Genomic DNA, 13,235 nt, shown 5'->3' with positions numbered 1-13,235 from the left:
AAGGTCTGCTACAGTTTTACTTTCCTTTTTGTATTATTGTAATTTAATTATGAGTATATTAACACTATTCCCTGGCATTTATTTTCTTTCATTACTCCATCTAAGTTATGGCTCAAACCTCTCAGAACTTTAAAACCATGAAGTTGATTATATACTGTTACTTTCAATACTATGGATATCAAAGTTGTTGCTATCTTTATCATGGAATGAGGAGCAACTGAGCAAGTTGAGACAGCAGGGCAACTTATCCAGTGTCTTATGTGTTGGGTATTATGATGTGACTGTGAAATCCTGTTTGGAGTTTCATCCATTCCTGGAGTGGGTATGGGAGGACTATTTATATACATAAGAACAAGGATTATTTTGGAACCAAATATAAACGGTTTTCCAATTCCCCACTTATTTTAAATTTCCCACATATCTCCTAGTCTGAGACATAGATATTTATGTTTGCTTAAGTGTCTTATTTTGTAATTTCAGTTAAAGCGTTAATGAAGATCCCTCCAAAATCACTACAAATAGTAAAACATATAAGTATTGCTAGAAAGTCAAACATCCGAATTTTACCCTGCATGTAAGTATTTCTGTGTTGTTTTATTTTCTTACCTCTACAGATGATGATCATCGTGAGAGAAGTGATTTTTTTCTCATCGCTTTTGTGTATCTCTGAAGTTCCTACTCTGAGCCTGAGAGCTGGTAAGTATTCATTCAACATTTGTGGGGGGAAAATTGTATAAAAACTCCTTCTGTTATGAATGACCAACTTTAAAAATGCGTAGAATATTAAACAATCTGACATTATTAAGGTAAAAATCATTAAAGCCATTGAGACTCTGTAAAATATCAGGATATATGCCCAGATTTTGTTGAGTTTGCAATCTAAACCACTTGTTTAATAGAAAGAGGTTTTCCCCTCCAGACAACCTATTCACATCAGGTACCCATTTCTGAAATAGCACCGTTTTGAAAACCTGTGAGGTCAGACTCGATATCATGCAGGAGATTATATGAGCCAGAAAGTAAAAGCTCACATCCTCTTAAAAACCTTTAATACAAATAAGCAGCAGAAATCGTCGCAAAAAAAGAAAAATGTAGCTAATAACACAATCTCTTACAGATGAACTAGCATTACAGTTTCTGAAATATCACTGTGAAGTGTTGCTTCTCAACTTGAGGTTGACTCTCTTTATTAATGTAACCTCTTGGGGGATGATATTACATCACCTTGTACGTGCGATCTGCACACGGTTGTTAAAGACCTTTAAATCTAATGTGCACTGACCTCTTGAACATTTGCTCTCACTGGTGGTTTCCAATTTCTTCTATATCAAATGGTGACCTTCACATTCTAACTCATGGATATAACTATTAGAATTGAGCTGACATGATAAATGACTGCTCTTGCCTTCTTGGTCATATTTTTATTTTTCAGAGATTCAGTTGATAGTTTGGTCTTTTCAGTTTGCCTTTTACTTCTCCTGAATAATGGCCATTTCATTGTTATTTGCATCCCCCTACAGAAGAAATACTCAAATAATTTCATTAGCAAATATAATCTCTGCAATTCATGGTTTGATATTATTGATCAACTTATTTGATTTTTTTTCAAAATTAATTGAGGAACATTATATGCAACCATGTCTACTCATGATTATCTAAAAATGTGTTATCTTCCACATTTGCAGATTTCATCATTTACCCTATCCTGCCCAGTCCTACCGTTCTCGCAGTTATCTAGTTATTTTTAAAAGCCTTTATGATTTAGGTGACTATCAAAGTTTTCTGTATCTCTAATTCACCATAGGTTAGTTTCTGCAGTTTATCCCCCCTGTTGATGTTTATCTTCCTGCTACTTGATACTAATTATGTCTGAACCCAAATTTACTTGCTCTAGGCATGTCATTACCAAACTGTCTGTCTTTGATTATCATCAATGGCGGAACAGCCCTGTCCCAGCTTGACAACAACAAATTGAGACTCATCCTTCAGTTATGTCCACACAAATTATCTGTACAACCTGAAAGATTATTCTTCACTTACCAAATTTTAGCAACTCCAATTAACATATAATGTTTAGTCTAGATATCCATCAATTGGCTTAACTGAATTTGTAGCTGATTGCCTGAATAAATTTGATATATAACTACAGTATAGTCAGATAAGAATTTTTAACGTTAATGAGGATTTGTTTAATGGACAATAATAGCTCCATTATTTAAACACTAAAAGGGTAAGTGCTACAGTCAAAAATTAAACTAAGCTATTTCTTGAATTATTAATCTGTTTCCACTTAGGTGTCTTCCTGAGAACATTTTATAATCTGAAACACTTATGACTGTTTTATGATGGTTAAATTTTTACTGAAGGAGTTAAAGCATTTTCTGTCTAATATACCTCCAAAAATAACCTTATCTGACTTGACAAACATGGTCCAATATATATTTAAGCTATTTTGAAAATAATGGAAAAATCTTATTAATAACTGTTTTCTCTTGTGGGGTGTGGTGAATAGTAATTTAGGGCAGGTGAGAGCAAAGCAATTTAACATTTCCCTTGTTAGTTCCTTTGACCTACAAGTTTGGAGGTCTCTGCAACACTCTTGAGCTTTTTCCACAGGATAAAGTAATAATTGCTAAAGAATCTGCCAAAAAAAATCTCTGTTTTGCTGTTAGGTTCTGCCTCTATCTTGTTCAGGTATTTATTTCTTATATTATTTCTGTCTCCAAGAAGAGAAAAACTACATGTGTATGCGTGTGTGCATTGCTTATATATATTATATATGGTGTATACAGTTGACTCTTGAATGACACGGGTTTGAACTCCATACATCCACTTATATGTGGATGTTTTTCAATAAATGCAGTACAGTACTGTAAGTGTATATTCCCTTTCTTATTATTTTCTTAATAACATTTTTCTTTTCTCAAGTTTAGTTTGTTATAAGAATACAGTATATAATACATATATAAAATATGTGTTGACTGTTCATGTTATAGTTAAGGCTTCTAGTCAATAGTAGGCTATTAGTAGTTAAGTTTTGGTGAGTCAAATGTTATACATGGACTTTCAACTGTGCTGATGGGTCAGTGCTCATAACCCCTGCATTATTCAACTATATTTTATTATAGGAGAGCATATATCTATATTATATGTTTCTTTTCCATTTCCAAAGGAATGATGCCCTTAACTTGATCTTGTATAATGAATCCATGTGTCTGACGAGTTAGGAATATGTATTGCCTTTATTTTAAACAGTATGGCCATTGGCTTTCACCCATTTATGGAATCACCTCTTACCATTGTATTTAATTTCTCTCTATCTTGGCTCTTCAACCAGGTCAAGAGAATAAATTCATGCAAGTATATTTTTGAGGAAACCAAGTAATGACTACTAGAAATTACTTATTGAAGTAAAATGACTTGATTATGTTTAGGGCTTCTCTGAATCATTTTATGTTCTGGGTTTGTGGGTGACTGCGTATTTTTGCAATTCAGAGCAAATGCCAAATCAAAACATTGTCCAGTAAAAAGTGCACAGAGCTGTGAGTCAGACAGCCTAGAGCGCAATGTTAATTCTACCATTAACTAAATAAGAATTTTGATAATCCCTGAAATTTCCTGGATTTCATTTTCTTTGTTTGTAAGATGAAGTAGTTAAATTATCTAAAATTTCCTGCTTTCCAAAAGTTCTGTGGTTGAGAAAATTCTAAACAGAATTGAGAAAAAGTAGTTTGACTTCAGTAAATTTCCATTCTTAATTTCACATTTCCTCCCTCCGGAAGCGCCAAGTGCTCTCTTGCTGCCCAAGGCCTCCTCAACACAGAAATTGCCTGCCTGACTCTTAACAAGTTTGAGCTGGTGACTTCTGAGCCTAGACGTTGTCTGCTTTATTTCAGAATAGCACCAACCTCCAATAAATGCAACCTGAGATGAAAGCAAAATCCTATATCTTATCTTTTTTATCATCTTCTACTCCTTGATCTATCTCACTAGCTCAGGAGTGTTGTACAATAATATTATCTACTAGTATAGAAAACTGACATTTTCATATATTTCAATGGCAGTTTTAATTAGTACAGCCTTTAGATAAAGTAAATTGGTAATAAGCAACAAGAGACTTTCAATTTTTTCATAATTATTGACCCATAAATTCAACTTCTAAGACTTTGTTTTCAAGAAATATTAGGAGGGACACATAAAGATATAAATATAGCACTATTCCTAGGGAGGTGGGGGGTATATTGAAAACAACAGAAATATCCAAAATATGACATCTATTAAATAAATTATGAGGACCTCTGTAAGAGAATATTATATAGCCATAAAAAATCATGGTTTAAAGAATAATAATATGTCAAAAAGGTGACTGATTAATCAGTATAATTTCTAATTGGGAAAATTCAGGAAAGAATGTAAAAATAAACAAATATATCTGGATTCCCACTGATCAAGGCTATTATTGTTTATACGTTTGTGAACTTCTCCTGTCTCTATCAAAACCAAGTATTGCTTTATAATGTGAACAACAGCAAAATCAAACAAAAATCTCTTCTTGCCAATGACCATATCGGGAAGAAACCAAGATATGTGTATGTGTGTGTGTATCTGTGTTGAGACATGAAAACCAGGTATATTGATTCACAGAGAGGGTTTGTATACATATAAATGTAAAAATCATATAGACACATAGAGCCTTCAATAATATCATAGTTTCTCCCTCTGAGCAGGGTCTTTTCAACATCAGCAGATAATTACTTTTGGGAGGGATTTATTTCTCTGTATATTGTAAGGTGTTTAGTAGTATCTCTGACCTCTCTCTGATAGATGCCACTACTAATTCTCCCCTCACTAATTTGCGACAACCAAAAATTGTCACCAGATGTCACCACATTTCTCTTGGGAGGGCAGCATCATTAATTCTTGAGAACCACTGCTCTACAGCTACATTCTCCCAGACTGTGCCTTTTAAGCAGCAAACAAGATATATCTATATTAGGTTGTTTTTAATAGTTAGGAAAAGCAGAGGATCCAGATAAAGTCACTATTGGAAAAAATTGCCACATACTCCTGACTCCTAAGTACTGGTTTGTTGTTGTTGTTTAAATGTTCCCAAGTACTGGCACAGTCTCCTAGGGCATGGCTTCCTTGTGCAGCAGCTAGCACAAGAGAGCTCACAAATTTCTGATCCCCAGTATTCTTTCACTCTTTAACATCTGACAAACCGGCATAGTCTCAAACATTATTTTTATATCTCTAGGTCTACCCCATCACCACACCATGAGAAATGGAACTGCCACAGCCTCACCAATATCTCCCTGGCTGGGAGGGGTAGGAGTGTCTCGTTACTGTTCCCCATGACCTCTACTGACACCATGGGGGATGGAGAGACCTTGTTACTGCTGGGCAATGGTGAATGGCCTGACTCTCCACCAGGCTTCTTTTGATACCATGCCAGTATATGGGAGGGGCACCAAGTTATGCCAGTGGGGGTAGAAGTCCCACATGGTTTCCACTGACTCCACAGGGGTCAGCCTCATCCCTGACAGTAGTCAAATTCCTGACTCCCTTCCTGGCCTTCTCTGATACTACCCTAGTTGGGGAGGGGTTGGGACACCTCATTAAGACTTGGCATGGGTGGAATTCTAGGCTCCCCACATGGCCTTTGCTAGTGTAGGTGGAAATGGAGCTACTATTTTATCAGTGGTGTTTAGCAGGAGTAGAGCAGCTATTTTCCAAAATCTTTCTATCTTGCCAGGCTGCCCTTTCCCTGGTTATTGGCTAGAGAGAGTAGACTTTCTTTGGGGCTATTTTTGTTTCCATCTTTTGGCATTTCCAGGTTGCCTGCTAATTTAGCTCCAGATCTAGGATATATGAAGTAAAAATATATGTACTTATACAATGTATAGTTTCCCCCAAATCATCTATTTCCTTGACATTTTCAAAGTTACTAGCATAAGAAGGTACAAAGAAATATCTTGTTTTTAATCTTTTACATGTCTGCAAATTCTTCACTTTTAATTTGTGCTCTAGTATTTTCCTGAGTTCAAGAAAAAATTTTGACCCCAGGCCACACTGAAGGTCTAGAATATTGTTTTGAATTGATGTGTATTATTGCCCTTTATTGTAAGGAAAGGTAAAATTACAATTAGGCAGCTCGAGACTGGGACTGCTCATTAATCCCACATGGGTGTCATTTTCATCTTCTCAGATAGAGATGATATATCTATCCTACAGTTTTGCAATGAAGCTGAAATAAAATTAAACAAATAAACAATTAACACAGCTTCTGGATTTTAGGAGGTGCTTGATACATGTTGGATTTTAGCTATTGCAGGAGGGAAAAAGTTTTCCTCGATACTTTTAGGGTTCCTGGTCAGGTTTGCAAATTAAACTGACAAAGACAGATTAAGAGGAAAAAAATAGGGGTGCCTGGGTGGCTCAGTCGTTAAGCATCTGCCTTCAGCTCAGGGTCTGATCCTAGAGTCCTGAGATCGAGCCCCACATCAGGCTCCTCCGCTGGGAGCCTGCTTCTTCCTCTCCCGCTCCCCCTGCCTGTGTTCCCTCCCTCACTGGCTCTCTCTCTCTCTGTCAAATAAATAAATAAAATCTTTAAAAAAAAAAAAAAAGGAAAAAGGTATGTACATATCATTACATGATACAGGAGCCTTCATAAAGAAACAAGCCCCAGCGACACAGACCTGTATTTTTATGCTAGGTTTTATGGGGAATGGAGTTGGATAGGAATATGATAGGTAAAGGAGTATGAGATAATTATAGTAAATTGGGGGAAATTTAGCAAGTCCTGTTGTTAAGATTCTTCCTGGTGTCCCTTTGTCTTCAGAGAAAAGGATGCTCCTTTCCTTTGCATATAGAAGGGCACCTCTCACAGGAGGATTTTATGGCCTATTTAAGGGAAGAGGACAATATGGGTGGGTCAGAGTGACTTCCTGCTTCTGCCATATACTCAAACTCCTTCAGCTTAGTTTGTTCAATATACAAAGGTGCCTTATTTTGGGGTAGTATGTCCTACACCCCATCACTGTTTTAGAATATAATGAATGATTACATCGATGGTGACATTCTTTATCTTTTCAAATTTATTAGTAAAATTTTCTAATTTTAATTTATACTTTCAATAAATTTGTTTTGAATACTATGTACTATTTAAATATTAATAGTAATTAGTAAGGAAGTTTCCCAGTAAAGTAATTTCCCCCAAAGAATCCAAGCCAAAGTAAAAAAATTCATGACATTAGCTTCATGAGAGGATGCTCATTTTCTTATATGTCTATCCTCTTCTCTGTAAATTGGGCCTTGTTATGCTCTTGTTATCTTGATACACCTCACGTTTAATCCCCAGCTCTTCATGCTCTCTTCTGTGATCCTGTTCCCTAGGTGCATGCTTTAGCAGGCTACATCCATAAGAATTTTCTATATTAGAACACAAAAACAACATGGAAATTTGGGGCTTGGTGATCGGTAACGAAATAAGAGGTTCAGCTATATTAAAGAGCCTGAAAACCACTTGACTCAATATTTGTTTTTTCAGTTTAGGTCTTGCCCTGCTATCTAATTGGTTGGACACAGAATCTGATTAGAAACAAAACAGATGACACAAATAAGAAAATCCAAGAATTTTATAGAATTTACAAGTCAGTAGGAAAAATAAATGGTAAATAAATTGGGATAAGAATGGGCAAATAAAGTATGCAAAGAGGATAGTTGGAGGGTACAAACTGTAAACTTTACTAAAGTATAGCATAAATGCAGAAAAGTGCACCAATTATAAGTGCACAGCTTAATATATTTCACAATGTGAACACATTTATTTAACCATCATCAAGATTTAGAAGCAAACCATTAGCAGAGTTCCATGGCCCTTTCCAGACGCTGCCCCCACCGGCTCCAAGGGTAATCCTATTCTATGTTCATTCTGAAGCTCCATAACACTGGCAAGAACTATATGCCATGACTTTTGGAAGAAGAGACCATTCTATTTGAAATCCAGCATAAGATAAGATTTCCTCATTTTATGAATGCTATGATGCTTTTCTTATTATATAGCAGCATTAAAATCCCCATCCTCCATCCCCCTCTCAGAAATCTTAAGGCTTAACCATTTCATAGCCATTGTAAAGACACAGTTTTAACTAAGTTCCAGGTATGTTATGTAGTCACAAAATGACCTAATAAAATAGGGACTATTTATAATTATTCCACATTTATTGTTGAGGAAACTGAGGATAAATTAATTGGCCAAAGTCTCAGTTTTAACAAGTGACAAAGTTGGGATTAGAGTGCAAATTAATGATTCTAATGTGTGAATTCTTAACCACAAATTTATTCTCACACTTTCACGCAGATACTAATAATATCTGTGATATTATTCAAACTCTCTCCTCTATTTTGCCTCAGTTGTTTCACATTTGGTGGCTCATTGTGAACATTGCTTCCATCAGTTTGTCCTTTTGAAAGTTAATATAGAAGCAAAGGTAAAAAAGAAAGCTGTTAGAAATGATGTGCTCAGTAAAATTAAATATGCTGGAAGTTTTCATGAAGATTTCCACCTTAGATGATGGACTACATCCTTGATTTTTAACTCTTAAGATCATATAAAAACTTCCTCTTAGATATGGTGTTTGGCTTCAGAAATAATCATTGCATGAGAAGGTCATGTATTGTAGCTTCTGGAATATTTTCAAGCTTTGTAGTTAATAAAGGTTATCTGGAATTATATAATTAAGTCTTCATGGGATACTTTATTTATATTTAAAGTTTTAAAATCAAAGTACCTTTAACATGTGACCATCTTTTAATCTATGAAGATACGAGTTTCAAAGATTAGGTTATGGCATAAACAGAATTTTGAAGATTAGGTTATGGCATAAACAATGTTCCATAATAGTAAATAAATTCACATAAAAAAATCATATAAGATTTCACCTTTTTAACATTTTACCTAGTATTGCACTTGTAGGAGACATAATATATTGTTAGTCTAGTAAATAACCAAATGTCCTTACAGTTCAAGTGTAAAGTAACAGGTTGATGATGAAATAGATTTATTCTATGAGATAAAACTCTCATATTATTCCTGATCCATTAACACACAGTTCTTTGTGCCTTAGATTTATACAGTCTTCAGGCAAAAAGAAAAGCTTATTAAAATTAATTTTTCCCTTAGGACTTATTCTGGATTTTCACACACATTGCACAAGCGAAATGGCTTTTAAAACTCATGCTTTTTGTCATCCTAATTGTTTTACACATCTTGGCAACTTTTCACACCCTGCATAAAACAGGGGTTCATTAGGAGTCATTAAAAGAAAATATTTTTCTTGCAAGTGCATTAGGGAATTTGCACATTATTTTATGCCATTTTCAGAAGAGATGTAAATTGTGACTAATCATGAAGCAAACAGGGTCACTTAACAATAATGTAGGAAAGAGTCTCTCAGCAACAGCATTTCAGAAATGAGAACTTGATGGGATTTGGAAATTGAACCATTATTACCTGTTGATAAATGTTTAGCATTATATTTTTATTTGATCAGTTTTAGTTCTTAAATGATTAGTGATATTTTTATATATTCTTAGGTATTACAAGAAAATAAATATAAGGAAAATGAATAATAAAATCAAAATCAGAGGTGAAAATTGTATTCTTAGTTTACTTTTGGTAAAATGTAAAATTACCAAATGATTTCTTACAAAAAGAAAATAGGTATGAAGTGAGATAGAGGGAGAAGGGGGAGGTAAGGTAAATTTAGCAGACATACACAGTTTAGGTGGTGAGATGTTGTTGAAGAAAGAAAAAAGGTCCGTATTTCAGTATTACCAACATATAAGTCATATGAATGAACAAATCTGATTTTATAACCACTTCATGGAGGATCCAGGAGTAGTGTTATTTTTAGAGCCTTAAGAACAAGGAAAAATAACCAAATCATTGCCATTTAAATGAAGTGCATATATTAAGGGCAAATAAAAAGCATTCTCTAACTTTGTTTCTCAGAGCAACTTTTATTTACTGAGTCATATGCAATTGCACACATGCTTAGGTTCTGAACAAACAGGTTGTTAGAATCATGTAGTGAACTTTACATTCTAACTGTACCTGCATAACTCCAGGGTAAACTAAGCAATAAACCTGATCCCAGCATGTAAGAGAGCCAATGCAGACTCATCTCCCCTATTTCTGGCATTTCTTATGACCATCTTTTATTTATCAAAACTAAGAAATTTCCACTGATATAAAACTATTAACTAAACTACAGACTTTATTTTGATTTCTCCCAATTTTCCACTCATGTGTTTTTCTGTTGCAGGATCTAGTTCAGGGACAGTACCACACTGTATTTAGTCTAACACCTCCTTAGTCTCCTTTTGAGGAGTATTTGTCTAGTATTTACAGAATGCCTCTCAATTTCGGTTTGTCGGACATTTCTCATGACTAGAGTAAGGTTTTTAGGTTTGGGGGATGAATAGCACAGATGTGCCCTTCTCATTCAATCTTATGAGGCCAGCTACTTCTGTTAAAATTTACTTCAGTTTGGTTTCCATGGGAAGGTTATTTGTATGATGCAATTTGCTAGGCATGCAAGCCCTAGTCATGTGCTTGACCTTTCTTGCCTAATAAGAGTAACTGAAAAAGTTGGAAGGAGTCAAGACAATTTTCTGGATCAAACAGAATATTAACAGGATCTAAGAAATTATGAAAATAGTTTTTAAGAAAGCCAGAGTCATCTTATGGCCCCTGCATCAGGAAAAAGATAATGATTGATTTTTGGTGAAGTTGGCTTGATAGACAGTGAGGATCATGTCCAAAGACACATCATATTCTTCATTGGCTGAAAATCTACTTTGTTACTTTTTGTTTACAAATCAGCCTTGGATTTCACATAGTTTGATTATACAGGAATATTTTCGAGCCAGATTGCTTGGGTTCACATTCTTGGCCCTCCCTTTGTAGTTGCCCAGTCACTGACCCTTGCTACATAATTTGAGTAAATGCACACAGAATCCTAAAACAACAACACCTGGCATAGAGTAAGTATTCAATAAACATTAACTACTATCATTTTTATTCAAAGCTACAAGACTTTATTAGTAAATATTTTATGTGTCCCATTTTAGTGTGGACAAATAAGGCATAGAACTTTTTAAGGGGGAAGGAGCATTATACAAATAAAAGTACTCTTACATAGTTTGCCTAGCCTTTTTGTTTATATCATCCATTGTATATATTTCTCTATATTCCAAAATTAAATGCCTAGTTCCCTATTTAAGATTGAGTTCATATTTATTTTTCCAAATACATCCTTCTTTCAGTTCTCATTTATTTTACCAACATTCACGTCATGTGTAGTTTTCAGATATCAGGCCTCTTGATACCTAAACTTTCCCTGTTAATACTGACTTCTAGATTCAAAAGTTGGCCTAAAAATCTGGAGAATTTTATGTTTATTTCTGGTACACCATAGCAGTTAAAGCTGTTTATTTAGTACCCTTAAATAGTTTATTTAGTAATCTACACTACTAATAAAAATGGGAAAGCAAAATATAAGTAAACTCATTAAGAGTTGGCAGAATGGAATGTGAAGCACTGTTTACATAAATAAACAAATAGTGAGTGTGCAATTATTTCTTTATGATCTGATTTGCCTGGCTTTGTTTCTGTACATAGGATGACCTTCTAGTAAGATTGCTCTTTGCTTTTCTGAATCAGAGGATTCTAGAAGCCATATGAAATAACTCTACAACAAATGTATGAAAATTCAGTTTCACAATCTTCACTGTGATGAAATTATATCCAGTATATGATACATACACCTCTTCATTAAATGAAGGAGTTTCTTTTCACTCATTCATGTGCAAATTCTGTGACTCCCATTGACAATGATCAGAGGAGCAAAGATAAAGCTGTTCTTTAAGCTCTTGCAGAAAGTAAAAAAGAGCTGTCTCAGAAGTCTCTACCAAATCCCTCATCAACTCTCATTGGCTCAAATTGAGTCACATGCCCATTCCTTGCTCACTTCCCGAGGGGATGCATCGCCTAGAGCTGGCATTGGTCCAGCTTGTCCTGACATAGGTCAGCTGAAAGGCAGAGGACAAAAGTTGAAACTTGTGAGTTCTATTAGGAAGAAGGACAGAGAATGGATGATAAATAGGCAATTAAAAATTCATATTATGGTAAAAATTTGGATATATGTTAAATATACATCCCTATGTCTATTTATAGTGTAAGAGAAAGTTTCTGGTCTCATGAACTCATATTCATTGGCAAATACAGACAAACTAAGATAATTTTAATATTTAATATGTGCAGTAAAAAAACTGAAACAGGGTGATGGGAGATGATTATTTTAGAATTATTATTCTAGGGAGGTGGCCTCTGTGAGATGGTGATGTTTAGACAAGACTGGAATGGTCAAAAGAGGCAGCCAGGTGAAGACCTGTGGAAAGAATCTTCCATTTCAGAGAGAAAAGCAAGTGCAAATTCCCCGGACAAGCTTGGCCTTTTCAAGTGAAAGAAGATTGGCAGAGCTAGATCATGAAGAAGGTAAGAGATCGGGATTGAGAAGTCATTGGGACTAGCTCACGTCCAGGTCATAATGAAAAGTTTGGATTTTATTCTACTTGAACTGGAAAGCCACTGGGGTTGGATTTCTGGGGAGAAAATAGAGACACATCAAAGGGAAGTAAAGCTTTCTGATGGCTGTCTCACAATTTCACCTGTATTCATTTGTATTTCCCAAATCAGCTGATCTCTTTGATCTTGGAGTTTGAGACCATTCATCTGAGTACCCCAAATAGTTTTCTGATTTTCTGCAAAACGATTGGTTAATTTTTCACATGCAGTTACTCTACAAAATGGGTCACTTTCTAGTTTGAGAAGACTCGTACAATTACCTTGAAAACACAATTTTACAACTGTCCAAATGGAAGTTGGGCTGTACTGCAGAATTACTGAGGTAGTCAAAATATTCAGACTGGCTGGGAAGCATTTTAAATGAGCAGATTTGTCAAGGCGTGTACCACAAGTCAGACATAACTGCTATTCACTCAGCAGTCTAAACTGTCATCTCCATCCTTCTCCTGCATAAAAATAAACATTTTCTCCACAACAAAGGCTTTTTATAAAAGCAATAAAACAACTCAAGGGAGCATTGTTATCATGAGCTAATCACACCCTTGGGGAATTAGGGGCACTTAGCTGCACCCAGTGCCTCATA

General features: G+C 35.1%; 1 long non-coding RNA gene across 1 annotated transcript in view; it reads left to right on the top strand.

Annotated features, from left to right (window-relative positions):
- The first annotated feature begins 612 nt into the window (after positions 1-612).
- Positions 613-13,235, top strand: part of LOC123789046 (uncharacterized) — a 170,692-nt gene continuing 158,069 nt past the window's right edge. The window contains exons 1-2 of the long non-coding RNA XR_015723903.1: positions 613-696; positions 12,384-12,562. This is a non-coding gene — a long non-coding RNA (uncharacterized LOC123789046). The remainder of the gene's footprint in view (positions 697-12,383; positions 12,563-13,235) is intronic.

The sequence above is a fragment of the Ursus americanus genome, chromosome 3 (genome assembly GCF_024610735.1).
Source record: "Ursus americanus isolate L20-20 chromosome 3, mUrsAme1.1.p, whole genome shotgun sequence".
In the NCBI taxonomy this organism is placed as follows: Eukaryota; Metazoa; Chordata; class Mammalia; order Carnivora; family Ursidae; genus Ursus; species Ursus americanus.
The sequence above is the reverse complement of the archived record's forward strand: the minus strand, read 5'-3'. Positions and strand labels throughout refer to the sequence as shown.